General features: G+C 42.9%; 1 protein-coding gene and 1 long non-coding RNA gene across 9 annotated transcripts in view; one reads left to right on the forward strand and one right to left on the reverse strand.

The window, feature by feature from the left end:
* The window catches only part of uvssa (UV-stimulated scaffold protein A), a 237,903-nt gene that overhangs the window by 115,174 nt on the left and 95,503 nt on the right, over nt 1-27,226 (reverse strand). The gene's annotated exons all lie outside the window — the stretch shown is intronic.
* Nucleotides 20,511-27,226, forward strand: part of LOC148404748 (uncharacterized) — a 37,563-nt gene continuing 30,847 nt past the window's right edge. Inside the window, exons 1-4 of one of the 3 annotated variants that reach the window (XR_015861619.1) lie at nt 20,511-20,573; nt 24,105-24,162; nt 24,350-24,485; nt 24,562-25,489. This is a non-coding gene — a long non-coding RNA (uncharacterized LOC148404748). Of the gene's footprint in view, nt 20,574-24,104; nt 24,163-24,264; nt 24,486-24,561; nt 25,490-27,226 lie in introns of those variants that run through there. The other 2 variants (XR_015861618.1, XR_015861620.1) reach the window with 2 other exon arrangements.

Here is a 27,226-nt window from a genome sequence, read left to right on the forward strand (position 1 = left end):
ACTACAGGCTGTACTAGACAGACAGAAAAAGAAACACATCACCATTCTCTTGGGTGATTTTAATGCCAAGATTGGAGCCGACAACATGGGATACGAAGAGATCATGGGTGCCCATGGGCTGGGGCAATTGAATGAAAATGTATTTTTTGCTTAGCTGAACAATATTCAACATTATCTTTTGTGGAAGAAAAATAATAGAACCATTATTTCTGGACTATAAGCCACACCTGATTATAAACCGCACCTGCTAAAATTAGGGGGAAATCTTGTTTTGTTCATATATAAACCGCACCGGACTATAATCATGTTTTGTTCCTATATAAGGCACACCGGACTATAAACCACAGGTGTTTTATTGTTTAATTACCATTTGTAAGAGAATGTCCACAAAGAGGATTGTCAGGAAAGAGATAGTTCTTTGGGGACGCATACTGTTAGAGTGGTGCTCACTCTAAATGATTTTTGGAAGAACCACACGAAGACAGTATGCCCTTTTTAAGCACTTGCAAATGGAGAGTCATTCGTCACTGTGCGTACAGCGATGATCGAATGAGGTCTGACTCAGGCCTCTTGCAAGAGCATTTTTATTGAGAGAAACAGGGTGGGGGTGAGAGTGGACAGGATGGGGTTGAAGCCCCTGACCTCTGGTCAAAGCATAGAAGGGGGTGTTTTACGACGTTGTGTAAACAGAACAACTTTGATTGCTTCCTCTGCATCTGGTCAATCAGCTGAAAATATCTTAGCACTTTATTCTACTACTTTTGTTAAGACAGGACAAGCTAGGTTAATTATTACAGGTTACATTCCAACATAAGCATAGGATCAAACTAATCTATCAACCCTAACACATACCTTTTATTAACATATGTTTATTGACAGAGATGGCCGAGTTCTGCAAACATACAAACATGCTTAAATCTCAGCGACAACCATAATAAACTTAATGTGCAGGGAATACTAGCAACACACAAGTAACAATAAGTAAAATGGGACCACTTACAGGGGTAAAGTTGGCAATGCGATACGAGCTACACGTAAATCTCCATAGACATGAACCCGGAAAAATAAATACTGAAAAGGATGACGCAACAAGATGTCATCAACAATAGCCCACTGCCCTCTAGTGGCCGGAGGAAGCCTCTACAGTAGATGCAATGGCTCTGTTCCTTCGTTAAGAGTCAAATCGACTGCCTTAACTTAAAAGCGGCATAATATGCAATTCTTTTCTCCCCAATAATGAGGGTTTGTGTATAAAAGCTACCTTTCTCCAGTAATGTGAGAAATTGATTTCGTTCTGTCGCTTGTTCGTGTCAACTATTTGCCTGGCGGACGGACATGCAATCAACACACCACTCTTCTCCCCAGTGACCGACTTTTTTACTAACGAGTGTATAAGTGTATTAGACAGCACAAAAATCACAAGAAATCCATAGATACGCCGCACCAGACTACAAGCCGCTGGATTCAAAGCTTGTAAAAAATGTATTGGGTCATAGTCTGGAAAATACGTTCAATTATATTTTTACACTCAATTCACCCGCTGCTGTGATTGTTTTGTATAAACAATTACCGTAATTTCCGGACTATAAGCCGCAATTTTTTCCCAAAATTTTTAACCCTGCGGCATAAAGTCAGGTGCGGCTTATATACAATTTTTTTCGTGATTTTTGTGATGACTTGATCACTTTTATACACTTGTAAAAAGAAACAACAAGAATACTATTTTGAAACACTACTATGGCTGCTGCTTATTCTGGCTGTGTTGTTTGTGACTATTATGAGCTTTAGTAGGAATGCACGCTAGGTGACCTGCGTCAAAGGGCTCTAAACCCTTTCTCTTACTCTGCCATGTGACTCAGAGATTACACAAAGCAGTGGCGCTGTTTGGACCATCTGCATTGTATTAAACCCCAATCAATCAGCATTTAAAGTCAATTCTTCTGACATTTTGCTCACCAAAAACAAGTTGTAATGAATGTGGCGCGGCGTATTTATGGATTTTTACTGCTTTCTCTGTACTGTCTTTCTTTGTAAAAAACTCATGTGCACGTGCGGCTTACAGTCCGGTGTGGCTTATGTAAGAAAAAAACTAAAATGTCCCTGAATTTTAGCTGGTGCGGCTTATAGTCCGGTGCGGTTTATAGTCCGGAAATTACGGTAACTGTATTCAACAGTAAAGCATGTTGCCAACGGCTTAGATATTCTGTTTAAAAACATATGGTCGCATGTCTGGCAGTAAAAACTGTTGACCAAATGCATTTATCCCCCACCCCACCCAAATTGAATTTCTTATCTCTTCTGATATTGGCAGGTCAAATAAATTATATAATCCACCTACCCCCTGCAATGTGCTCACATACTAGTCATTGATGTTTAGTGCATTTAGTATTTCGGTGGATGTTTGTGATGTCCTACTGTGTGAGTGGTGAGTGCACCTGGAGTAAACTGCAGAATGATGTTCTTTTGCTTCTACACACAGCTATTGAGCGTTGAATGCGTCAATGTGTGGCCAGCATCGGTGTAATCAAGTCCAGCTCTCTGTCTCGTGTCCACTCCTCTAGCACCCTGGTCAGCACCTGTCTCCTACGCACATTTGATTGTAGCAATCAAGCTCATCACCGACACCTGCTTATGTAGATGGCCACAGCTTTGTCAATACACCTGTGATGCTACCAGTGATGCTGGCCATACTCCGACTGACTCCTGTTGCCAACCTTGCTTGCTTCTTTGCCCGATCAGCCCTGAACGCTGCCTGACCTACTGCCTGTTCCTGACCACTCTGTCTTTCGTTTTGTCTGCCTGTCTGCCCGATCTGCTCTGAACTCTGTCTGGCCCGACCTGCTGCCTGCCCCTACCACGAATTCGCTTTCCCCCTGTCTGCCTCGACGACGCATGCTACTACGACTCCTGAACACCTGCCCGTCGGTCTACCAGCCTGCTTGTTCCCATCCCACAAGCAACCAGCCGTGTTCCGACACCTGCTGTCAGCCCTAAGCATAATCTCCCCGTTGTTGCATAACGGCGAATCCCTTCCTGCAATAAAGTTAGCCATTCGCTTGGAGAAAACGAGCATAAAAGAAGTGGTGTTACAGTGAGTGGTTCGTTCTTTCCTTGGCAAATCATAAATCTACATTCTGGCTTACATAGTTCACGGCAGGAGACGCAACACGTTCACTGACTAATCCATTGATGCACGGGAAGGCAGTTCACCCATTGACTCGTTCGCGAACGGGAAGTCGGGGAAGTCAGGATTCGTTCCCTCACTGATCCATTCTCGCGATGAACCGGAAATGCAAATCACTCACTGATTCGTTCACTGACAGATCCGTTCGTTGGTGAACGGGAAACGCGATTCACGACTCGTTCGTGAACGAGAACGTACATCATTTTCTTTTTCGTTTTGTTTTATGGCGAGGTGGCACCAGCTTCAATGCGCATTACTGACACCTACTGGTTGAAGCCATATGAACTGAAAAAAGAACAAATCACTTTAGGAAGCGATTCGTTCACTGTCGTTCACTGAAAAGATTCGTACTTTTGAACGAATCGTTCACTCAGGAGCCAACACTATGACTCACTCGTTGATATCGCTGGATTGCGGGGCAGACACACCGATATATTGATGAAATAGGTGCATCTGAAAGATGCCATGGAAGTTTAATAACATGTACAATATAATATTTAATATGCTATACACTCAGATTTATAAAGTCATGTGCAATTCTAGATGAAAAAGCCACTCACCGGTCTGCTACTGCTACTACTATAACCTTGTGCAATTCTAGTTTCAAAGCAACTCATCTGTCCGATAATTTCAATCCTGCACCAGTGGACTATGTTTTACATTTCATACTGTCTTTTTTATCCATGCCAATTTATTTATGTCCCTCTCACTTTATGTTTAGAGCCTATATCCACTCCTGGATGTGGATGCTGCTGGCAACTGAAATTCCCCCCCGGGGATCAATAAAGTAGTATCTATCTACATACCTATCGCCCGACCCACCAACAGAGCAGATTCGAAAGGCATTCTATTCTATTCTATTCTATTCTATTCTATTCTATTCTATTCTATTCTATTCTATTCTATTCTATTCTATTCTATTCTATTCTTAAAAAAACAAAACGAAACTTCCTCTATGAAAATTGTGCTTGGTGGTAGAAAACTACAGTATTTGGTACTTGATCCAACTTATTGTGATACAGGGACATCCAGCCATATATGATTTGTCTTTCGCATCTTTTTTATATTGAGGGCATCAGTGTGATTTTCATCCTCTGCAATCTCAGCTTCTCCGCTGCACCTGCACTGCCAATGCTCCAGTCTCTCACTTTCCTTTTCCCCATTTTCAATGAATCTGTTCACGTCGCATTTGATCATCTGTCCTGTTACTGACACACTAGTGATGTGCATTCCAGTTCTTTTAAGTGAACCAAATCTTTAGAATCAGTTCACTCTAAAGATTTGTTCAAACAAATCGTTCAACAATTCCCCCCCACACACACAGATTTATATATTTCTTTGGGACCTCTCGTGGAAACAACCCATACACATCAAACAATACAACTACACCCCCCCACACACATTTTTTTAAAATTATATATTATAATAATAATTGGCTTTCTTTCTATAATACAACACCTACACACTGATCCGTGGGCAACAGTCTCTCACCCGGTCGTGAACGGGAAGTTGCGTCACTGACTCGTTCGTGAACGGGAAATTACGTCACTGACTCGTAAAGTCCCACCTCCATCTATCGCTCGCTGCTGATTGGTCGTTCGCGCAGATTCACGAATAAGTGACAGACAGCATTGCTACTATGCCAGCCGACACATGTTATGCCGACATTGATGTTTTAATTTTGTATTTGTTGGCTTGTAGTGATGGTGTTATGGCGTATATGTTATGGATGGTGTATACCGAATGTGTTTGTGTTTGAATAAAAGGTTGGAAAAAAACATTATGCCGACATTTGTTTTTTAAGGGGACACCAACTCATATAACAACGTAAAACACATATACAAATTGTCATATAAAGCAGTAAACCAAATGTCTGATTTTTATGTTTTGATTGGCGAATATAAAAACAAGGAATAAAACACTAGACAAGTTTTAACATAAATGTTTATTAAAATAATAATAATAAATTCACGACTCGTTCGTGAACGGGAAGTTACGTCACTGACTCGTAAAGTCCCTCCTCCATCTAACGCTGGCTGACGCTGCTGAAAGGTCGATCACGAAGATTCACGAGTGAGTGACAGACAGCATAGCCAACACACATTATGCCGACATTGATGTTTTAATTTTGTATTTGTTGGCTTGTAGTTGATGGTGTTATTATACCGAATGTGTTTGTGTTTGAATCCGTGGTGAATTCTCTTCGATGTTCTGCTGGTCTCCAAGATCAAACGGTGGATAGGTGGCTGGCTCAGGGAAGGAAAACTTCAGTGACACACGGCTGATCGGGGAAAGATTTTATTCAACCGATGTCAGAATTGAAGTGTCTCTCTCTAGCCAAAAAAAGAAGTCCCCCTGTGTTCTCCCGCCTTGGGTCTTATACCCCGTGACCCCCCCCCCCCCCTTTACTTGGGCGCACGCACACGAGGGCTGCTGGATGTCCTCTGACCCCCCAGCCTGCCTTGTTGATTCTAACCAAATGGCCGATTCCTGTATCCTGGTGCCAGGAAGTCTGCCTTCCTGGCCCAGGGCCCATTAAATTCCATGCGTGCGTGACCTAGTCACCTCTAAGCTGAGAAATGAAATATACATACATTGCATGAGACCTAAATAAAAATACACTACAAATCAAAGGTTGAAAAAAAAACGTTATGCCGACATTTGTTATTTAAGGGAACACCAATTCAACAACGTAAAACATATAAAGCAGTTAACCAAATGTCTGATTTTAATTGGTGAATATAAAAACAAGGAATAAAACACCACACAAGTTTTCACATAGTAAATGTTTATTAAATAATAATATTAAAAGCAAATTTCAAACAAGCAATCTAATATGAAATTGCAGTAGATATATTGGATAACAATATTTAGGCGTATATATTACTTACTTGCTTAGACCCATCACTCCCCGTGGAGCATAGGCCACCGACGACTCTTCTCCATTTAACACGGTTTTGGGCAGTCCTTTCTGCCTCCTCCCAGCTGATTCCAAGGCTCTTGAGTTCTGCCTCAGTGTCCTGTCTCCAGCTGTTTTTGGGCCGTCCTCTCTTTCTCTTCCCCTGGGGGTTTCAAGTCAGAGCCTGGCGTGTGGTAGTAGCTGCTGGTTTTCTCGGTGTGTCCGATCCATCCCCACTTTCGCCTCAGGATTTGTTTCTCTACTGGCTCCTGTGTTCTTCTCTGCCACAGTTCTTCATTTCTGATTTTGTCTGGCCATCTGATTCTGAAGATGCTCCTCAGACAGCAGTTGATGAAGGTTTGTATCTTCTGCCACGTCCTTTTCATCCTTCTCCACGTCTCTGAACCGTAGAGAAGGATGCTTTTCACGTTGGAGTTGAAGATACGCACTTTAGTTGTTGTGGCTATTTCTTTGAAGGACTAGATGTTTTTTAGCATAATGAACGCTGCTTTGGCTTTGCCTATTCTCGCAGTGACGTCACTGTCTGTGCCCCCCTGACCATCTATAATGCTGCCGAAGTAGGTGAAGGAGTCAACCTCCTGTATGGGATTGCCCTCTACTGTGACTGGGTTATTGGTTGAGGTGTTTATCCTCATCAGGTTGGTCTTCTTACGGTTTATCCTTAACCCCGCTCCAAGGGATGTGGTTGCTAGTTTGGTAGTCTTGTCCTGCATCTGATTGTGGTTGTGTGACAGGAGAGCCAGGTCCTCCGCAAAGTCAAGGTCGTCAAGTTGTGTCCAGAGTTTTTCCTGCCCGTAGTAGTGGTCTTCATGATCCAGTCTATGACTAGGAGGAACATGAAGGGTGATAGGAGGCATCCCTGTATAACACCGGTCTTGACCTCAAAGCTCTCCGACAATTGGCCTGTATGTAGAACCTTTGGATCAGAGTGATGATCTTCTGTGGGATCCCTAATGTCTCAGCGGTTTCCACAGTGTTTCTCTGTCTACACTGTCAAATGCTTTTTCATAATCTATGAAGTTTAAATATAAGGGGGGGGTTCCATTCTATTGACTGTTCTACAATTATGCGCAGGGTGGTAATCTGGTCCGTGCATGATCTGTTACTCCGGAAACCTGCCTGCTGGTCTCTGAGCTGGGGGTCAACTGATGTTTTCAATCTCTCCAGTAAGATTCTGTTGAGCACTTTGCCAGGTACCGAGAGATGCATTATTCCTTTATAGTTGTCACAGTTGGTGAGGTCTCCCTTCTTTGATATCTTGATCATGACTCCCTCTCTCCATTCTTCTGGAATTTTTCTTTCTCCCAGACTTTAGTATAGAGGCTGTGGAGCATGTTGGTGGCTGTCTTCAGGTCGGCCTTGATTGCCTCTGCTGGTATTCCATCCGGTCCTGCCGCTTTGCCGTTCTTCAGTGTCTTGATGGCTTTCCTAATCTCTGCTCTACTGGGTTTATCACAGCTCATAGATAGTACTGCCTCTGCTGGTTGAATGTCCGGTAGTTCGTCTGGAGCAGGTTGGTGGTCCTCGGTTGTGGTGTGTTTCCCTGTTTATCTTTTACTGGGTTGTCTGACTGCTGGAACTTGCCTGCTAGCTTCTTGGTTATCATGTAGAGGTCTTTCAAGTTGCCGTGCCCCATTGCTGTTTCTGCTTGTTAGGCCAGGTTGTCTATGTAAACCCTTTTATATTTCTTTATGCTCTTCTTCACCTCTTTATTGGCATGTGTGTACTCTTCCTGTGCCTTTCCTTTTGCTGTTCTTGTTCTGCTTGTGTTCAGCTTCTCTTTCTTGTCCTTTCTTTCTTTTAGTATCTGGAGTGTTTCCACAGTGACTGTCTTGTTGTCTTCCTCCCCAGTATTTCTTCACAGGTGTCCTGCCATGCCTTCTTAGAGTGTCGCCATCTAGCCTCCACGTCCGCATCCACTTCTTCATACTGCTCCTGCAATAGTTGGTACCTGTTGGTAAGGCTGATCTGGAATCCGCTTTCTACTTCTTCATTCCTGAGAAGTCCCATCTTGTATTTTGTTGTTGTGCTGGTGGTTGTGGAGTGCTTCTTCAGAAGCAGTTTTATAGTCATCAGCAAGAGGTGGTGGTCTTATGCTGCGTCTGACCCTCTCATTACTCGAACATCTTGCATTGACCTCCTGAACTTTTGGCTGATGCATATGTGGTCTATTTGGTTCTCCGTGATGTGGTCTGGGGATCTCCAAGTGGCCTTGTGGATACGTTTGTGGGGAAAGATGCTGCCTCCCATGACCAGCTGGTTGAAGGAGCCGAGAAGCAAGTTCGGGAATAAAAGGAGAACTAAGTATTTTTTATTGCACTTTGTTTATTCTAGAACAATGGTTCTTAACCTTGTTGGAGGTACCGAACCCCACCAGTTTCCTATTCACGTTCACCAAACCCCTCTTTAGTGATTTTTTTTTTAATTCAAGACATAGATGTTTTTTATTGGTGCACAAAATAAGCCATGCATGAACATCACCTTGTTCAAAGAACAAAACCAACACAAAGCATGAACTCACAACAAATTACATACTGGCAAATCAGAATGTACACAATAAATCAGGTTTTTTCGGACCTCAGTAGAGGCTCTGTCGAACCGATGAGATCAACTCTGAAACACTAGGGTTCGATCGAACCAAGGTTAAGAACCTTAAGTTGAGTTGATTTCCGCCCACGTCGCCATTAGGCTCTCGATCGTAGATCTTCGGACACAAAGTATGGCAGCGGACCAAGAGGTTTGTACGGCTTCGTGCGCCAACTGCACCCTTCTCTTAGAAAAGTTGTCCCTGCTAGAGGGACGTGTCCGCCAGTTAGAGCAGAATAGTGCGATAACAGTAGATGTGGCGGACACAGACGTGGGCTGTAGTCAGCCCGCTAGCCCGGTTAGCATTAGCCCCAAGCGGCTTGCTAATCGCGATGAGCCAGGTAAGACGCATAGCCGTCCAAAGTCATCTCGGTCTACTGGCCCTCGCACTTTGGTCATAGGTGACTCCATTACCCGAAATATTATCCTTAAAAATCCAGCCACGGTAATGTGTATTCCTGGGGAAAGAGCACCCGACATAGAAGCTAATCATAGGGAGCTGACTCGCAATAGGCCTAGTCAACAGCGTAGTTCCACCAACACTAGCTACTCGGACATAGTGATACACGTCGGCTCCAATGATGTTAGGATGAGACAATCAGAGATCACAAAGAAAAACATAACGAGGACTTGTGATCTCGCCAGAAAGATGAGTCGGCATCGAGTATTTCTCTCTGGCCCCCTGCCTGGGAGAGGCACTGATGAGAGGTTTAGTAGATTAGTCTCCCTTAATCGATGGATGGCTGGGTTCTGTAAAAAGCAGGGACTGTATTTTATAGATAACTGGTCCTCCTTCTGCGGCCGCCCCGACCGGCTGAGGAAGGACGGCCTTCACCCTAACCGTGAAGGCGCCTTCACTCTTTCTAGGAATATAGATTACTGTTTGAGCCACTCATGACAGGTCACTTTAGAGCAGGCCAGGGCACAGGTGATTAGACCACCTGTGAGGATGGGTTTGGAGTCTGTTAAGTTAAAGTTAACTAGCGCTAGGCTAGACTTTCAGCATGCACATAGCTCCTCGTGTAGACTAGAGTGCGACAGTTTGAATAGTGCTACAGTACACATAAACACACTTTCTACTGGGGTAGTAGACAAATCCAATCACTCCACCCCGACCGGTCCTGCTGATGAAACGGTGCCTGTTTTAGATAACTTCACATGTGTAACAAATATTCACCATCAAATTCCCACGGTCGTTTCATCCCATCGCGCTAATAAACTTTTGAGAGGTCATGTCAGGCCTAGAGAACACAATCTTACTCGCATCCCGTTCAAAAATCCTTCGATAGTTACGCATCCTGATCGACCGATTACACTTAAACTCAGTTTTATGAATATTAGATCGCTTCATACGAAAGCAGTTCTCGTTAATGACCTTATCACGGAACATAATCTAAACGTTTTTGGTCTTTGCGAGACCTGGTTGAAACCTAATGAACTGCTGCCACTTAACGAGGCCTCGCCTCCAAATTTTGTGAGCTCGCATGTGGCGTGACCTCGAAAAAAGGGTGGGGGGTGTCACCCTCATCTCAAATTCTGAGCTTAGATTTAGGCCTCGTTCAATTAACGTATTTAAAACATTTGAAGTTCTCATTGTGCGATCGACCGCTTTACCGTCATTTGATCTTGCTGTTATTTACCGTCCACCTGGGGCTTACTCTGGCTTACTGGATGAATTTTCAGAATTTGTGGCTGATCTAGTGACAAATGCAGATAATATAGTTATCATGGGTGATTTCAACATCCACATGAATTCACCGTCAGAACCACTGACTTCGGCATTTCAGACTTTAATCGATACGCTGCTGATAAAGATGCGTCACTATCACATCTGTGACACTCTGATGAAGGCGGAAGAAACCGCCGAAACATGTCAGGTGAATAACCTAAAAACAATTTGTTTGATATAAAAGAAACCAGTGAAGTGATTAAATAAGGAAAAACAAAATGAACTTAGTACAAGTAAAGTTTAATCGATACGTTTGGTTTTACGCAAGCAGTAAAGGCAGCAACGCATAAGAATGGAAATACCTTAGATCTGGTATTATCCCGGGGACTAGCAACCTCAAATATAGCAGTACTGCCATACACTACTGTTTTGTCTGATGATTTCTTAATAAAATTTGAAATTTTAGTTCCTTGTCAAAGACAAGAGAGCAATCAGAATTAGAGCAGCCGTAATTTTAACTCCATGACTGCAACTGCGCTATCTGAGTTACTGTCGCCGGCAACCGCCATATTTCCCGCATACATCGGCTCTATTGATAATCTTACAAATGAATTCAATGCGACATTATTAAAAGCCATCGACTCTGTGGCGCCGCTACGTCTGAAAACTCGCCGTAGATGGCCAACTCCGTGGTTCACAGATGAAACACGTACGCTTAAGCAATTATGTAGAAAGTATGAGCACAGATGGCGTTTAACCAAACTTGAGGTTTTCCATCAGGCATGGAAGGACAGCCTCCTGAAATATAAAGATGCGCTTATCTTGGCAAAAACTCGTTATTTTTCGCAAGTCATTAATCTCAATAAAAACAATCCTAAATACCTATTTGATACAGTGGCAAAGCTAACTCTACGCCAGCCGATCCCCAATAGCTCCTTCCACTCAGCTGACGAGTTTTAAATTTTTTTGCTCAAAAGATTGAGTCCATTGGGGACAAGATCAAGAATACCATTCCAATCGCTCATACCGCTCGATACCGCCGGTTACTAGCGCTGGTGATCATGCAATAACCCTCTCAAATTTTAAAAGCGTGTCCCTTGAAAGGCTTACACAATTGGTTAGTGCGGCGAAACAAACATGTTTACTCGACCTGCTTCCAGCCAAACTACTTAAAGAATTATTTCCAATTTTAGGACCGTCCGTCTTAAATATAATCAATCTGTCTGTCTCCTCTGGGATAGTGCCGACAGCTTTTAAAACCGCTATTATTAAACCGTTACTTAAGCGAGCAAATCTTGACCCGGACTGTCTCAGAAATTATAGGCCAGTTTCAAACCTCCCATTCATAGCAAAACTTCTTGAAAAAGTAGTAGCGCAGCAGCTTATTGATTACATGGTCGCTAACAATCGATATGACTCTTTTCAGTCTGGTTTTAGAGCTAATCATTCCACAGAGACAGCACTTGCTAAAGTGACGAATGATCTCCTCATAGCTATGGATTCAAATACCGTAATTGCCGGACTATAAACCGCACCGGATTATAAACTGCACCAGCTAATATTCATGGATATTTCAGTTTTTTTCTTACATAAGCCGCACCGGTCTATAAGCCGCACGTGCACACGAGTTTTTTACAAAGAAAGACAGTACATGGAAAGCCTTTTTAACGTTTTAATAACGTACTTGAACATGTCTTTCTAAACATTGCCTGTGACGCAGCAGTAGTACCGCAGCAACGCAGAAGTGTGCACGCGAGTTATTAGCAAAGAAAGACTGGACACAGAAAGTTTTTTTAAAGCTTTAATAACATACCTTAACATTTCTTTCCAAACACTGCCTGTGACGCGGCAGTAATACCGCAGCAACACGGACGTAACACAGCAAAGTCAGAGACGCGGCGGTAACGCAGCAGCAAAACGGTAGCACAGCACTAACAGGGCTGGTTAAAAAAAAACGTACCAGTAAAAGTAAAAAAGAGCCGTCTTCATCTTCCTCCTGTGCACTGAAACCATCAAAATCTTCCTTGTTAGTGTCTGATTGGAATAGCGTTTGATATCCTTCGCCTCACTTTCTCAGTCTCTCTTTCGTCGTCGCTTTTATGCATTTCTTCGAGTTCTTCATGCTTATCTTATTCATGCACAAAGCGCTAAATTACATTAAACTAGCGATATAACGTATAACTTAAAAGCGGCATCATGCATTTCTTTTGTCCCCCATAATGACGGTTTGTGTATAAAAGCTTCCTTTCAGTAATGTCCGTGTTCATCTCATTATGTATCTTCTTTGTGAGTGTGTGCGTGATGCGCGAGACGATCAAAACACAAGCGAGCACGTCTTCTTCGGCGCATTATCCCTTCTTCGTCTGTCTCGCTCTTGCTTCCTGCTCGAGCGCTCCTTGGAGGCCGTAAAAATCCATAAATACGCTCCAGAGTAGACACAACACAATGACATCAACAACGATCGACTGCCTTTGGCTTAAAAGCGGCATCATATGCATTTCTTTTGTCCCCCATAATGACGGTTTGTGTATAAAGGCTTCTTTTCAGTAATGTTCGTCTTGATCTCGTTCTGTCTCTTATTTGAGTGAATTATACTGCACTATTCGCCTGGCGGATGGACATGCGATCAACACACCACTTTTCTCCCCAGTGACGTGTATAAAAGCAGGTGTCCACGTTGTAACATGAGATATTTACACAATTACTGTAATTATATGCATTTTTTCCAAAAAGTGCACGGCAGTAACAGCAGCAACAAGGCAGTACAACGACAGTAAAACTGCAGTAACACATCTGGTTAAAAAAATAACCAGCCTACCAGAAAAGTAATCGATCGCTTACTGTAAATAAATGTCTTTTTCCAAAAAGTGCCTGTAACACGGCAACAACACGGCAATAACACAGCAGTATAACGGCAGTAACACCGCTGGTTAAAAAAAAAAACCAGCCTACCAGAAAAGTCATTGATCGCTATCTTCATCTTCCTCCTGTGCACTAAAACCACTGAAGTTGTCTTCTTCAGTGTCAGACTTGAACAGACTCAGGATGACTTCGTCAGACACTTTTACACTGTCTCTCTCTTTTTCGTTGTCGCTGTCACTGTCACTTTCGTCTCGAGGCGAAGATGTGCTCGCACCGTTCTCTTCCTCACGCAGCAGTCCAGCCTTTCGAAAGCCGTTGGTGATCGTGGATTTTTTCACACTGCCCCACGCAGTCAGGATCCACTGGCAGACTTGAGCAAAAGTTGCTCTTCGCATGCGGCCAGTTTTGGTGATGGATTTCTCGCCGCTGGTCATCCACGCCTCCCACTCAACTCGGAGTGCCACTTTAAATGCACGATTCACACTGATATCGAGTGGCTGCAAATACTTTGTTGTTCCCCCAGGAATCACAGCTGGAATTGAGTTTGTCCTCTTGATGGCAGCTTTCACAGAATCTGTGATATGGGCCCTCATGCTGTCCAAAACGAGCAGTGTTTTTTTTCTGTGAAAAAATCCTCCTGGTCGCTTGACGTAGCACTCCGCCAGCCATTCCTTCATTAGGCTTTCCATCATCCACCCTTTCGTGTTTACTTTCACGACGATGCCTTTCGGGAGGTTTTCTTTTGGCATAGTCATTCGCTTAAAAATCACCATTGGTGGAAGCTTTTGTCCGGATGCTGTGCAGCTCAGAACACAAGTGAAATGCGTTCTCTCATGGCCAGTTGTTTTCAGCGTGACGGAGGATTCACCTTTCCTGTTTACAGTCCTAGTGAGAGGTAAGTCAAACGTCAAAGGCACTTCATCCATATTTATGATCTCGTGTGGTCCGATGGAATTCTCAGCTATCTTTGTTTGTGTGAATTTGTGGAAGTTTGTAACTTTTTCCTCGTAGTCGGGAGGGAGTTGCTGACACACAGTCGTGCGTGCCCTGATTGACAGGCCCTTTCGTCTCATAAATCTGAGACACCACGATGGTCCACCTTTAAAATCTTCAATCTTCTTTTCGGTGGCGATTGTTTTGGCTTTCAGTCGGATCTGCACGGTGGAAACACCTCGGCCGTCTCCTCTCTGTGTGTTCACCCAGTCTTCAAGAATGTTTTCAACTTCGGGCCATCTGCCTTTGTTGCCTCTGAAAGCTTTTGTCGTCTTTTTGCATTGTGTCAGTTCTTCACTCTGCCGTCTCCAACGTCTCACCATCGATTCATTGATGCCAAGCTTACGTGCCGCCGCTCTATTTCCGTCTTTGACAGCCAAATTGATTGCTTTTAATTTAAAAGCTGCATCAAATGAATTTCTTCGCATGCTTTCCATGGTGAGGGTGTGTGCGTGATGCGCAAACTGGCACGTTTTCTTTGTCTGTCTCGCTCTTGCTTCCTGCTAGAGTGCCCCCTGGAGGCCGTAAAATCCATAAATACGCCGCGCCGCCATTTAAACCTCAGGGTTCAAAGTAACTTTGTGAATAAAATGCATTAAAAGTTCACATTCATTACTTGTTTTTGGTGAGCAAAATGTCAGAAGAATTGAATTCAAATGCTGATTGATTGGGTTTTAATACAATGCAGATGGTCCAAACAGCGCCACTGCTTTGTGTAATCTCTGAGTCACATGGCAGTGTAAGAGAAAGGGTTTAGAGCACAGGTGTCGAACTCAAGGCCCCACATCATTGTATGTGGCCCGCGAAGACAAATTGTGCATCAAATTCGTGTGTCATTACTAGAACTGCAAATTGTCTTCACTTTTAATAATAGCTTTTTTTTTAAATATTTGACCAGTTTTTACTCGTCTGATTTGAAAACGAGTTATTTGTCAGTTTGTTTTGTAGCTTTTACTGTATATAATAGTGTTAAGAGTAAAACTGATCAAGTCATCACAAAAATCACGAAAAAAATCTTATATAAGCCGCACCTGACTATAAGCCGCAAGGTCCAAAATTTTGGAAAAAAGTCGCGGCTTATAGTCCGGAAATTACGGTACGTCCTCTGTATTGTTACTACTCGATCTTAGTGCTGCCTTTGACACTGTAGACTTCGATATTTTATTAGGGCGTCTTAAAAGTTGTGTTGGTATTTCAGGGTCAGCACTAGGCTGGTTCTATTCCTATCTATCAGACAGGACGCACGAAGTGGTCCATGGCAATACGTCCTCTGAGCTCTATAATGTTACGTGTGGTGTCCCACAGGGATCGGTACTCGAACCGATTCTATTTAATATGTATATGATTCTGCTTGGGGACATAATACGTAAATATAATATTAGTTTTCAATGCTACGCCGATGACACCCAATGATATATGCCGTTATCGATGACAGATCCGCGGGACTGTTGTAATCTTGAGGCGTGCCTTGCGGAGATCAAGCAATGGATGTCTCTCAACTTCCTTCGTCTTAACCCAGATAAAACTGAGATGTTGATAATTGGTCCTACTCGTTATCAACACTTATTTAAGGAAACCACTATAACTATAGATAACCGTATTATCACTCAGAGTGATAATGTAACTAATCTTGGGGCAATATTTGACTAAACGCTCTCCTTTCAAAAACACATTAAGAATATAACCAGAATTGCGTTTTTTCACCTTCGTAATATTGCTAAGATTCGTCCGATCCTCTCGACCGGGGATGCGGAAACTATTATACATACGTTCGTCACGTCGTGCCTGGACTACTGTAATGTATTATTCTCTGGTCTTCCTAAGTCCCACATCAAAAGTCTACAGTTAGTACAAAATGCTGCTGCGAGGCTGCTCTCACGGACAAGAAAATTTGATCACATTACTCCAATATTAGCCAACTTACATTGGCTCCCGGTCCATTTAAGATGTGACTTCAAGGTTCTTCTACTAACCTATAAATCACTGCATGGCTTAGCGCCTTTCAAGATGGCGGCGCGTGCACACGCAGCGGCCACTCTCTGTCCCGTCAGTACGGTGATTTTTTCGTTTAATGAGTGTTTGTCCGACAGTCTTATTTGTTCGTCTCGTCGTGCTATATCGTGCTACAAGTACAGCAGGCAGGTTCTGCTCGACATCGGCAGAAATGCGTTTTGTGGCGTTCTGGACTTTGAAGCGGCGACATTAAAGGCGCTTGGACTGCTACGTCCTGAAACGTCGCCCCTGCGTGTCTCTGCCGACGGAGTGAGGACGGCGCTTGCCGCTATTGACACCCGTAAGGCGGCGGGCCCTGACAACATCCCGGGTCGAGCGCTGAAGGACTGCGCTGGGGAGCTGTCGGGTGTCTTCACGGACATCTTTAAAGTTTCCCTGCAGCAGGCCATCGTCCCCTCGTGTTTCAAGGCTGCCACCATCGTTCCTGTGCCAGAGAAACCTGCACCGTCCTGCTTCAATGACTACCGCCCCGTGGCACTGACGCCCATCATCATGAAGTGCTTTGAGCGGCTTGTCATGGAGCACATCAAATCCATTCTCCCCCCACCATTGACCCTTTCCAGTTTGCGTACCGTGCAAAACGGTCCTCTGAAGATGCCATCTGCTCTGCCCTCCATTCGGCCCTCACCCACCTGGAGAGAAAGGACTCATATGTGAGATTGCTGTTTGTGGACTTCAGCTCTGCCTTCAACACCAATGTGCCGCAGCGACTCATCTGCAAACTCGACGAGCTGGGCCTCAGTACCTCCCTCTGCAACTGGCTACTGAACTTCCTCTGTCAGAGGCCTCAGGTGGTGCGTGTTGGCGACAAAATCTCCGCCAGCATCACGCTGAGCACGGGGGCCCCCCCAGGGCTGCGTGCTCAGTCCATTGCTCTTCACCCTGCTGACGCATGACTGCATTGCGACCTACAGCGACAACCGCATAGTGAAGTTTGCTGACGACACAACTCTGGTGGGTCTCATCATGAAGGGTGACGAGACTCGGTACAGGTCGGAAGTTGACCTTCTGACCATGTGGTGCAGGGACAACAACCTCCGGCTGAACGTGAACAAGACCAAGGAAATCGTTGTTGACTTTCGGAAGGGTCACACAAAACACCTACCGCTGATGATCGACGGTGCTGTGGTGGAGAGGGTGAGCTGCACCAAGTTCCTGGGGGTGCACATCAGTGAGGACCTCTCCTGGTCCGCAAACACCGCGTCACTGGCAAAGAAAGCTCAGCGCCGCCTGTACTTCCTGCGGAAGCTCAGGCGTGCATGTGCTCCTCAGGCAGTCCTGTCTACATTCTACCGTGGCACCACTGAGAGCGTCCTCACCAGTTGCATCGCTGTCTGGGGTGGTAGCTGCACTGAACAGAACTTGAAGGCCCTGCAGCGCATAGTGAATACGGCTGGTAAGATTATTGGTGCTTCGCTCCCCTCCCTGAAGGACATTTACACCTCCCATCTCGCCCGCAAGGCAACCACGATTGCGAGTGATGTGAGTCACCCAACTCACTCTTTGTTTGACCTTCTGCCCTCTGGGAAGAGGTACAGGAGCCTGCGCTCCCGCACCACCAGACTCGCCAACAGCTTCTTTCTCCAGGCTGTTAGGACCCTGAACTCGCTACCCCTTTCTGCGTAGCGCGCGGCACTGTTGCGCTATTTTCTGGAATGTCTGCTGTACGCTCACTTGCTCCTTTTTGCTCCTCTTATTTATTTATTTGTTGTGTTATTTATTCAGCACGCTGTTGTTTACTTGTTTACTTGATTGTCTATTGTGGGCCATGTCTTGTCACCGTGGGAGAGCGGGGAACGAAATTTTGGTTTCTTTGTGTGTCTTTGGCATGTGGAGAAATTGACAATAAAGCTGACTTTGACTTTGGCCTTCATATCTCGTCAACCTAGTCATTCCTTATGTTCCGTCTTGTAACCTTCGTTCGCAAAACGCTAGTCTTTTAGTTACACCGAGGGCCAACAAAATGTCTGCAGGTTCTAGAGCATTCTCTATTCGGGCTCCAGAGCTTTGGAATGCCCTACCAATGGATATTAGAACTGCTACCTCAGTAGAAACATTTAAGACACGTTTAAAGACACATTTCTATTAGATGGCCTTTAACTAACTTGTAGTGGCCGATTTTCCCGGAGTTTGTGTTGTTCTCTCTGCCCAACCCCTCCCTGGCTGGGGAGGGGGTTAGGTGGCGCAAAAGCTGATAGCGGCTAGCTGGATTCTCGGGGACCAATTCAAGATGAGGAAACTGCAGCTCAACCTCCTTGAAGACACTCCCAGGACAATCGAGGCCACCTCCGACATCCATTTTTTTCACTGATTTTCATGTTATGTATTACTTGTGCCCTCTCTGCATCCATTACAACCTGGTGATCCTGAAAGGGGGATCCTTCCATCTGTGGTCCCTTCTCAAGGTTTCTCATTTTCCCCTGGTCGGGATTTCTTGAGTTTTTCCTTGCCCTTTTGGGAGCTTAGGATCAGGGGACGCTTTGAGAATAATTGTCAATTTTTGTCTATGTGAAGCCCTTTGAGACTGTTTGTGATTTAGGGCTATACAAATAAACTTGACTTGACTTGACTAACCACTGTTCTAGAATATTACGAGAACTAGCTTGGTGTTTGACAGTTTGGAATCAGTAAAGATGAATTGTTTCAAAATAAAATCCAATGAAAAAAATACATTGTTGATTTGGACTTGCTTTTAATTAGCATAAATTGATGTACAGATAAGTCACACTGTACATCAAGTTATCATATCAAAATTGCCTTTATCACATCGAAAAAAGCGATATGTTGCTTTGTGTCAAATCATTGGCTTTATATCGAAACGTATTGTATCGGTCATAAAACATATTGTTACACCCGTAATATATAGAAGCAATGCACATGTATTTATGTGTTGTAGCTTATTGCACATTTGGGTAGGGTACAAGGTTGGAAAGAGTGAAGAATATGACCGTGTAAGAAGTGCGTTAGCGGTGGTTATTTTCGGTTTATGGCTCAGGGAAGCTGTCCTTGAATCTGTTTGAGTATGTCTTGTGAGCTCTGTAGCACCAACCTCAGGGCAATGAACAAGTCCTTGTGCCGCTCCCAACATTTCTCTTGGAGCCGACGTGCCACAAAGATCATGTCAACTGTCCCCGTCTTTCCGAAAACCACATTGCAACTCTGGGTTGACCCGTTCTGATATTGCTGAGATGAGTCTGCCGAGATGAGTCTGCGGAGCATGACCTTGACAAGGACCTTTCAAGCAGTGTCCAAAAGAGAGATACCCCTACTATTGGAGCAAATGGATGTATCTCCTTTGATCTTATAGACGGTAACAGTGTTGGCATCTTTCCACTATTCTGGACACATTCTCATCTCTACACCTCTATGTAGAGATGCAATGTCTGTATACAGAGTTTATATTCATCACTCTTATTTATTCATTGATTGTGCCTTCTTTTTTTTTTATTATTCTTGTGTTGTTTACTTGTATGTACATTGTGAACTATGTCTTGTCACCGTGGGATAGTGGGAACGTAATTTCGATCTATTTGTGTGTCTTGGCATGTGAAGAAATTGACAATAAAGCAGACGTTAACTTTGACTTTTGAGAGGTAGCCTCCTTCCTTGAGGAGATCAGCCGGGATGCTGTCAGGTCCAGGGGGTTTATGTTTTTTTCAGGGTTTTGACTGCGTGCAAGATTTTCTTGAAGGTTGGGGGAGGTGGCGATCTGTCAAGCTATGATGTTCAGAGAGCTCTGGAAGGACAGTTGGGTCCACTGGGGTGGGCTGGTTCAGCACGGTGTTAAATACATATACGTATATACACAATAAATATACACAGTAAATATAAACAGTAATCACTCGCTACATCGCGGTTCGTTTATCGCGGTTTCACTACATCGCAGATTCCAAATTAAAAAGAAATTCAAATTAAAAATAAAACTTCAAAATTGAGGAATTATGGCACGAAAGTTGCCCTCACGCCAGCAGAAGGCAGGGAGTGCCCACACAATTGCAGTGCGTACATTTGTACCTTTTTATAAAAAAGTTATAATAAGAGTTCTAAAAACACATTTACAGTGTTGTACCTTGTTATAAATTTTTTTATAAAAATAAAAGTGTTCTAAAAACATATTTACAGTATATTCACTTGTACCTTGTTATAAAAATAATTATAATAATAAAAGCTGTTCTAAAAACATATTTACAGTATGTGTTAAGAATTCTCCATGTTATTCATGTTATTCAGCCGTGCTTTTTTTGAGGTAGGATACTTTATTCTGAAGGCCGTTTTCAGGCTATACCACTTCCTGTTTCACGTTCGTGTACATATGTCGGTACAGTGGTACAGCAGTCAATGACGATGTAAGTGGGTCTCCTAACAAGAGAAATGAACGATCACATGTGTCTAACCTTTAGGACAATATAGTATTGCTCCAAATGTTTGTTTACATTCCTTTAGAGGTCCGTTTTTGCGTATTAGCAAAATCGCGAATTAGCATCTTTCCGCTAACACGTTAGCCTGCCCAGTGCTTCTTGTTAGCATGTTACACGCACACACGTACTATATTTATATTTTCAATAATTATACAAACTTTTCTGTATGTTATTTATACTATTTATGTATTATTTACATGTTTGAAACAATTATTTAATGTTCTAATCATAAAATATGCACTTAAATGATTTCATATACATTTATTGACACAAAAAATGTACAGATGAGAGGGTGACTCTGCGGATTTCACTTATCGCGGGTGGTTTTTTGAACCAATTATCCGCAATAAACGAGCGATTACTGTATATATACATACATACACATGCACACACGCGCACGCGCACACACACAGTCGTATGCAAAAGTTTGGGCACCCCAAATCATTTTCAAGATTTTCCTAAATCATTGGTTGTTCGGATCGGCAATTTCAGTTAAATATATCATATAGCAGGCAAACACAATGATAAATGAGAAGTGGAATGAAGTTTATAGGATTTGCAGAATGTGTGCAATCATTACTTAAACAAAAGTAGGCAGGTGCATAAATTTGGGCACCCCAATAGAAAAATGACATCAATATTTACTAGATCCTCCTTTTGCAGAAATAACAGCCTCTAAACGGTTCTATATATAATAACTATTATATAAGCAATATTTTTATTAAACCATCTATGTCACTCCAATTCATTAAATCCATCGATCGTCTTTTATGTCAACAATGCCGGCCAGGTGCGCGCAAGCTGACGGCGCTTGCACTTCAAAATATTCCACAGGCCCATATAACGATATATAAATTATATATCAAATAACTATTATATAAGCAATAATATTCTCAAACCATCTGTGTCACTCCAAATCATTAAATCCATCGATCAAATTCCTCATCCTTTGTCAAGGCCGCGTGTGCGCCATAACGTCAGCCTCGTTATTCCCAAGATCTAGTATTTAACTATATTGTAGCGTTAACAAAGTACAAGGAAAGACGTGGATTTGGTAAACGACTCTTTATTTAACAAAACACGAGTTCAACAAGCCAACAACTACTGAACTGTAACGATAAAAACATATACAAGTTGCTACACGAAATAAAATATATAAAATAACTATAACATAAATAGTTCACCGCCACACAGCCCCAAGCACCGGCGTGGACTTCCAGGCGTGTGGCGGCGTGGACTTCCATCCCCGGAGGTGGCACTTCCAGCCACGAAGGTGGAAGAGAGCTCCATAGAATAGGACTGGGCGTGCGTAAAAGCCATGTCCGAGCCCCATCCACCGTCCCCGGACAGCCACCCGGCTGAGCGCCGGCCCCCGACTTCCATCCATGGAGGTGAAAGAGAGCTCCGTAGAGTAGGACCAGGCATGCGTAAAAGCCATGTCCGAGCCCCATCCACCGTCCCTGGACAGCCACCCGGCCGAGCGCCGGCCCCCGACTTCCATCCACGGAGGTGAAAGAGAGCTCCGTAGAGTAGGACCGGGCGTGCGTAAAAGCCATAATAGTTCTTCAAACCTTCTGTGTCACTCCAAATCATTAAATCCTTTAAACTCTTCGTCCTCCGTGTCACTTACAAACAAAGCCGCTAATGATGCCGGGAGTACGTGGGGCGCTTCGTCAACTTTGTCATCCAGTGATCGAATCTTTCTCCTTTATGTAAACAACCGCCGCGCTGCTGACGTCACTTGAAATTTAAATTACAGTAATCTCTTGCTACATCGCGGTTCGTTTATCGCGGTTTCACTTTTTTGGGGGGGAATTTTGAAAATTTGTGAAAAAAATTCACATATAAGTTGCTCCTCACTATAAGTCCCACCCTCACCCAAATTATGAAATAAAACGTGACTTATAGTCCAACAATAAAGAGCGGTTACCAAACCCACGTCTTACCTTTTGTTTTTTTTAAGTGACACAGCGGCGCATCGCACACGCTTCCGGGGTTAGAAGCGCCGGTGTTTACACAAAGGACGAAGATTCCAATTGATTTAATGATTTGGAGTGACACGGATGGTTTGATAAAATTGTTGTTTATATTCTTATTATTTGATATATAGTTTATATCTAGTTACCGTATCGGCCCGAATATAAGACGATGTTTTTTTCATTGAAATAAGACTGAAAAAGTGGGGGTCGTCTTGTATTCGGGCTCTAGACATTATACCCATTTTCACTTGTGCACAGCGGTAAGTTAAAGGTTGCTGGTATCGACTGAGTATGTTGCTGTGATCGCGTGCGTCTTTGACACAAAGTGAGTATATACATTTCATTGTTACTGCTGTCCACTGTTGTGCCGTTTGTCCAATCGCAGTTTGCTTCGTGTGCGTGCCGTTTGATTGACAACTCCAGCGCGCTCCTTTAAATTTGCCTCGCATTGTACGAGTAGCCGTTACGCAGCGGCACGGCGACTAACGGTCGCCAGCAAATGTATTTTGTTGTCTCAATCGATGACTTATATTTGGTGTGTTGCCGAGAGTATTTCATTTATGGTTATTTATTATTATTATTTGCCAATAATTCAGGAAAGCAATCATAACTGAACCACATCCTTCATGTGTTCTGACCGACACCCGGGGGTGAAATGAGCATAACCATCCGAGCCAACCCCCTATACAGTCCTCAGGCTCCCCAACAATAGCGGTAGCAATTTGCATTATTTTATTGCAATGCTTTTTCTTATTCAGATTTGTTTAAGTTAGACTTCACTTTGATGGTTAATGCAGTTATTGCAATTTTGTTGTTTTATCACAGTAGATTGGTTTATTTATACATTTCAAAAACCAGAAGCCATTCATTTACAAATGTGATTGCACTTTAGTTTACATATTTAAATGTTCAGATATTAAGATGTGATAGACAGTTTCTGCATGATTTTAATAACGCAAAATAACATGCTTTTTCTCTCGAATATATTGTTATAATCATTTGTTTCAGCTGTAATTATTTTCTGTGTAAAATATTATTTTTGTGTTCAAAAAGTCTTTTTTCAAACTTGAGTCTTGAAAAAGAGGGGGTCGTCTTATAATCGGGGTCGTCTTATATTCAGGCGAATACGGTATATGGGCCTTTGGAATAATTTGAACTGCAACTGATGACAAGTCCGACGTCAGCGGCGCGCCGCACACGCGGCGTTGTTTACACAAAGGACAAAGAACTCGCTGGATTTAATGATTTGGAGTGACAGATGGTTTGATGAATGTGTTCTTCCTGTTATAGTTATTTAGATCACTGTTAAGGCCCGTTCTCAGCTCCTTGTTTGTGTTTATGTCACGTTAGCATACCGTATTGTTTAGCCTGTTGTTGCTGGTTCATGTCTGTTCTTGGTGTTGGATTTTGTCAAATAAATTTCCCCCAAAATGTGACTTAAACTCCGGTGCGACTTATATATGTTTTTTTCCCCTTTAAGGTGCATTTTATGGCTGATGCAACTTGTACTCCGGAGCGACTTTAGTCCGAAAAATACGGTGGGTTGTCAAATGTTGCTGTTTGCGCATGTTATCAAATATGTAAATAAATGTTTTTGCCGTCAAAAACACATTTTCATTATTTTTGTTCATGTTTTTTAGAAGGTGTTGCGTTTTCTTCAAGATGTCCGTCATGAAGCAAGGAAAACAAAGATGTGGAGTAACAGTTGGTTCTTTATTTTGCAAGATCTTGGGTTGTTTAATGGCGGTCAGTACACGAGGCACTGCAGCAGACGAAAAAACAACCCCTACTCTCCAGGTCAGAAGGTTTTATACTGTTCGGGAAAGGAAAAGGCGGGAAAGCAAAAGGATGTCCTTATAAGGTAAACCTCTGCTCTGCTGTCACCTGACCATTTGGTATCATCACCTGACCATTTGGTATCTATTTGTATTGGACAGTCACTGTCCTGTGTGTGTGTCCTGTGTCAGCGGTCTGTGCCTATGTGTATTGGAAGGTGACAAACCTATGTGTGCTGTATCCGCGTTCTGATTGAGCAGTTATGTTTATATAAAATAATAAAAGGATTTGCACATATATGCCCATGAAAAAGTATATGAGTTTGTCTAACCTTATAAAATATGTACACTTTGCTGTTTCTCCCACTTCAAAGGGACGGGCTGTTGAGAAGTTTGAGATGTAACTGTTGTTGGAATAATTGTTTTTGCAGAAGTGCTGGTCGGCCTGAACCGGAGGCCTCATATGTTTGCTTAAACAAAGATATCTGTCTGGCTCCGGGGAGTTCTTAGACTCCCTTCCTTTCTTACCTGTGAGAGGCCCTCTCTCGTTATGAACACAACACCTTTGTTCTTTGTTTAGTTTGAGAGAAGTTCTTTCTCTTTTAAACCTTGTAGTTTCTATTCATAAATTGTTGTTGACCTGGACAATTTTTCTTTGATATAAAGTGTTATAGAAAAGACATACATGTTGAAGTAGTTGCACATAAGTTATCCCATATTTACTCAAGGTTTAAGTAGACTTCATGCAAGTTATCTCACATCTACTTAACGTTTGTTGAAGTGTATGCAAGAGAGGTATCTGATTATTTACTCATTATTATTGTGTGATACTTAGCAAGAAAGTCTAGAGCATTGTTTTACAGGGACACGGCACCCAGCACGTTTGGAGATCGCAGCCTAGGACGAGGCTGCCAACCAATTTAGGACAGACTCTGCATTGCTGGGGTCACGAATCGGCCAAGGCCTCGCACCACACAACATCCTTTTGTTAGTTAATCAGCGTTGCTACAGCCACAATCTCTCCTTCCTTTAGTGTAGCAACGCCTTTTGTAACCAGGGCAACCCAAAATAAAGAGAAGAAATAGCGGAAGAGGAGCTCAGAATTGGTGGAGGACTGTAACGGGGCTTTCTACGTAATTCACCTTGCGAGCAAAAGAAATACTGGTTGTCTTCTCCTTTTATTTCAGTGTGTAAAATAATGTCTGATGGTACTTAGACCTGACAACTGTTGTTTGTTATACTGACACTTTTATTTGTTGTTTATTGTTTATTTAATCACGGGTATCTACTGCATCTACTGCAGATCTATTCTCTTACTTTGTCGTTTATGTCGTGTCTGATGTTTATATTGTCTAACTGTTTACATATTTAATTATTAATTCTCCCCCCGGTCCTTCCTCGCCCCATCCTTTTTCCATTATTTTGCTCATCTGATTTCAGTCTTCTACATTACAAAAAAAGCTCGATAGTTGAAACCTGAGAAGAGTGAATTATGTTTAGCATTTATGTTTTACCGTATAAATAATTTGATTTTATTCATAGTGCAAGTGTGCATAAAGTGCACAGTAGTTTTCGGCTCCATTTTAAAATGCTCCAAACCTTTACAGCTAAAAATGTTAAGGCCACAGTATATTCAATTTAAGTTGTGCTATTGAACAAAAGAATCTGCAGTATATAATTACGAAGACATGATAAATCTCATCGAAATAATTTGAGGATGTTACAAGCTGCAAAGTTTAATCAAAGTTTAACATGCTGTGATAATTCATAATGTAATGTCATTACCGTGTTTTTCGGACTATAAATCGCGATTTTTTTCATAGTTTAAGTGGGGGGGCGACTTATACTGAGGAGCGACTTATATGATTTTTTCACAAATTTTCAAAATTAAAAAAGAAAAAAAAAGTGAAACCGCGATAAACAAATCGCGATGTAGCAAGGGATTACTGTAGTTTGAACTGCAAGCGACGTCAGTGGCGCGTTGGTTGTTTACATAAAGGACAAAGGATTCGATCACGGGATGACGAAGGTCCCCACGTACTACCGGCATCATTAGCGGCTTTGTTTGTAAGTGACACGGAGGACGAAGAGTTTAAAGGTTTTAATGATTTGGAGTGACACAGAAGGTTTGAAAAACTATTATGGCTTTTACACACGTCCGGTCCTACTCTACGGAGCTCTCTTTCACCTCCGTGGATGGAAGTCGGGGGCCGGCGCTCAGCTGAGTGGCTGTCCGGGGACGGTGGATGGGGCTCGGACATGGCTTTTACGCACGCCCGGTTCTATTCTATGGAGCTCTCTTCTACCTCCGTGGCTGGAAGTGCCACCACCGGGGATAGAAGTCCACACATAAATAGTTCACCGCCACACGGCCCCAAGTACCGGCGTCGACTTCCAGGCGTGTGGCGGTGAACTATTTATGTGATAGTTATTTGATATATTTTATTTCGTGTAGCAACTTGTATATGTTTTTATCATTACAGTTCAGTAGTTGTTGGCTCGTTGAACTTTTGGTTTGTTAATTAAAGAGCCATTTACCGAACCCACGTCGTTCCTGGTACTTTGTTAATGCTACAATATTGTTATATACTAGATCTGTGGAATAACGACGAGGCTGACGTCAGCGGCGCACGCGCGGCGTTGTTGACAAAGGACGAGGAATTTGATCGATGGATTTAATGATTTGGAATGACACAGATTGTTGTTTATATGATAGTTATTTGATATATACTTTATATATCATTATGTGGGTCTGTGGAATATTTAGAATATTTAGACGTCAGCGGCGCGGCGCATACGCGGCATCGTTTCCATAAGAGACGATCGA

The sequence above is a fragment of the Syngnathus floridae genome, chromosome 1, assembly GCF_059516105.1.
Source record: "Syngnathus floridae isolate MCC-2025c chromosome 1, RoL_Sflo_1.0, whole genome shotgun sequence".
NCBI classification, from domain to species: domain Eukaryota; kingdom Metazoa; phylum Chordata; class Actinopteri; order Syngnathiformes; family Syngnathidae; genus Syngnathus; species Syngnathus floridae.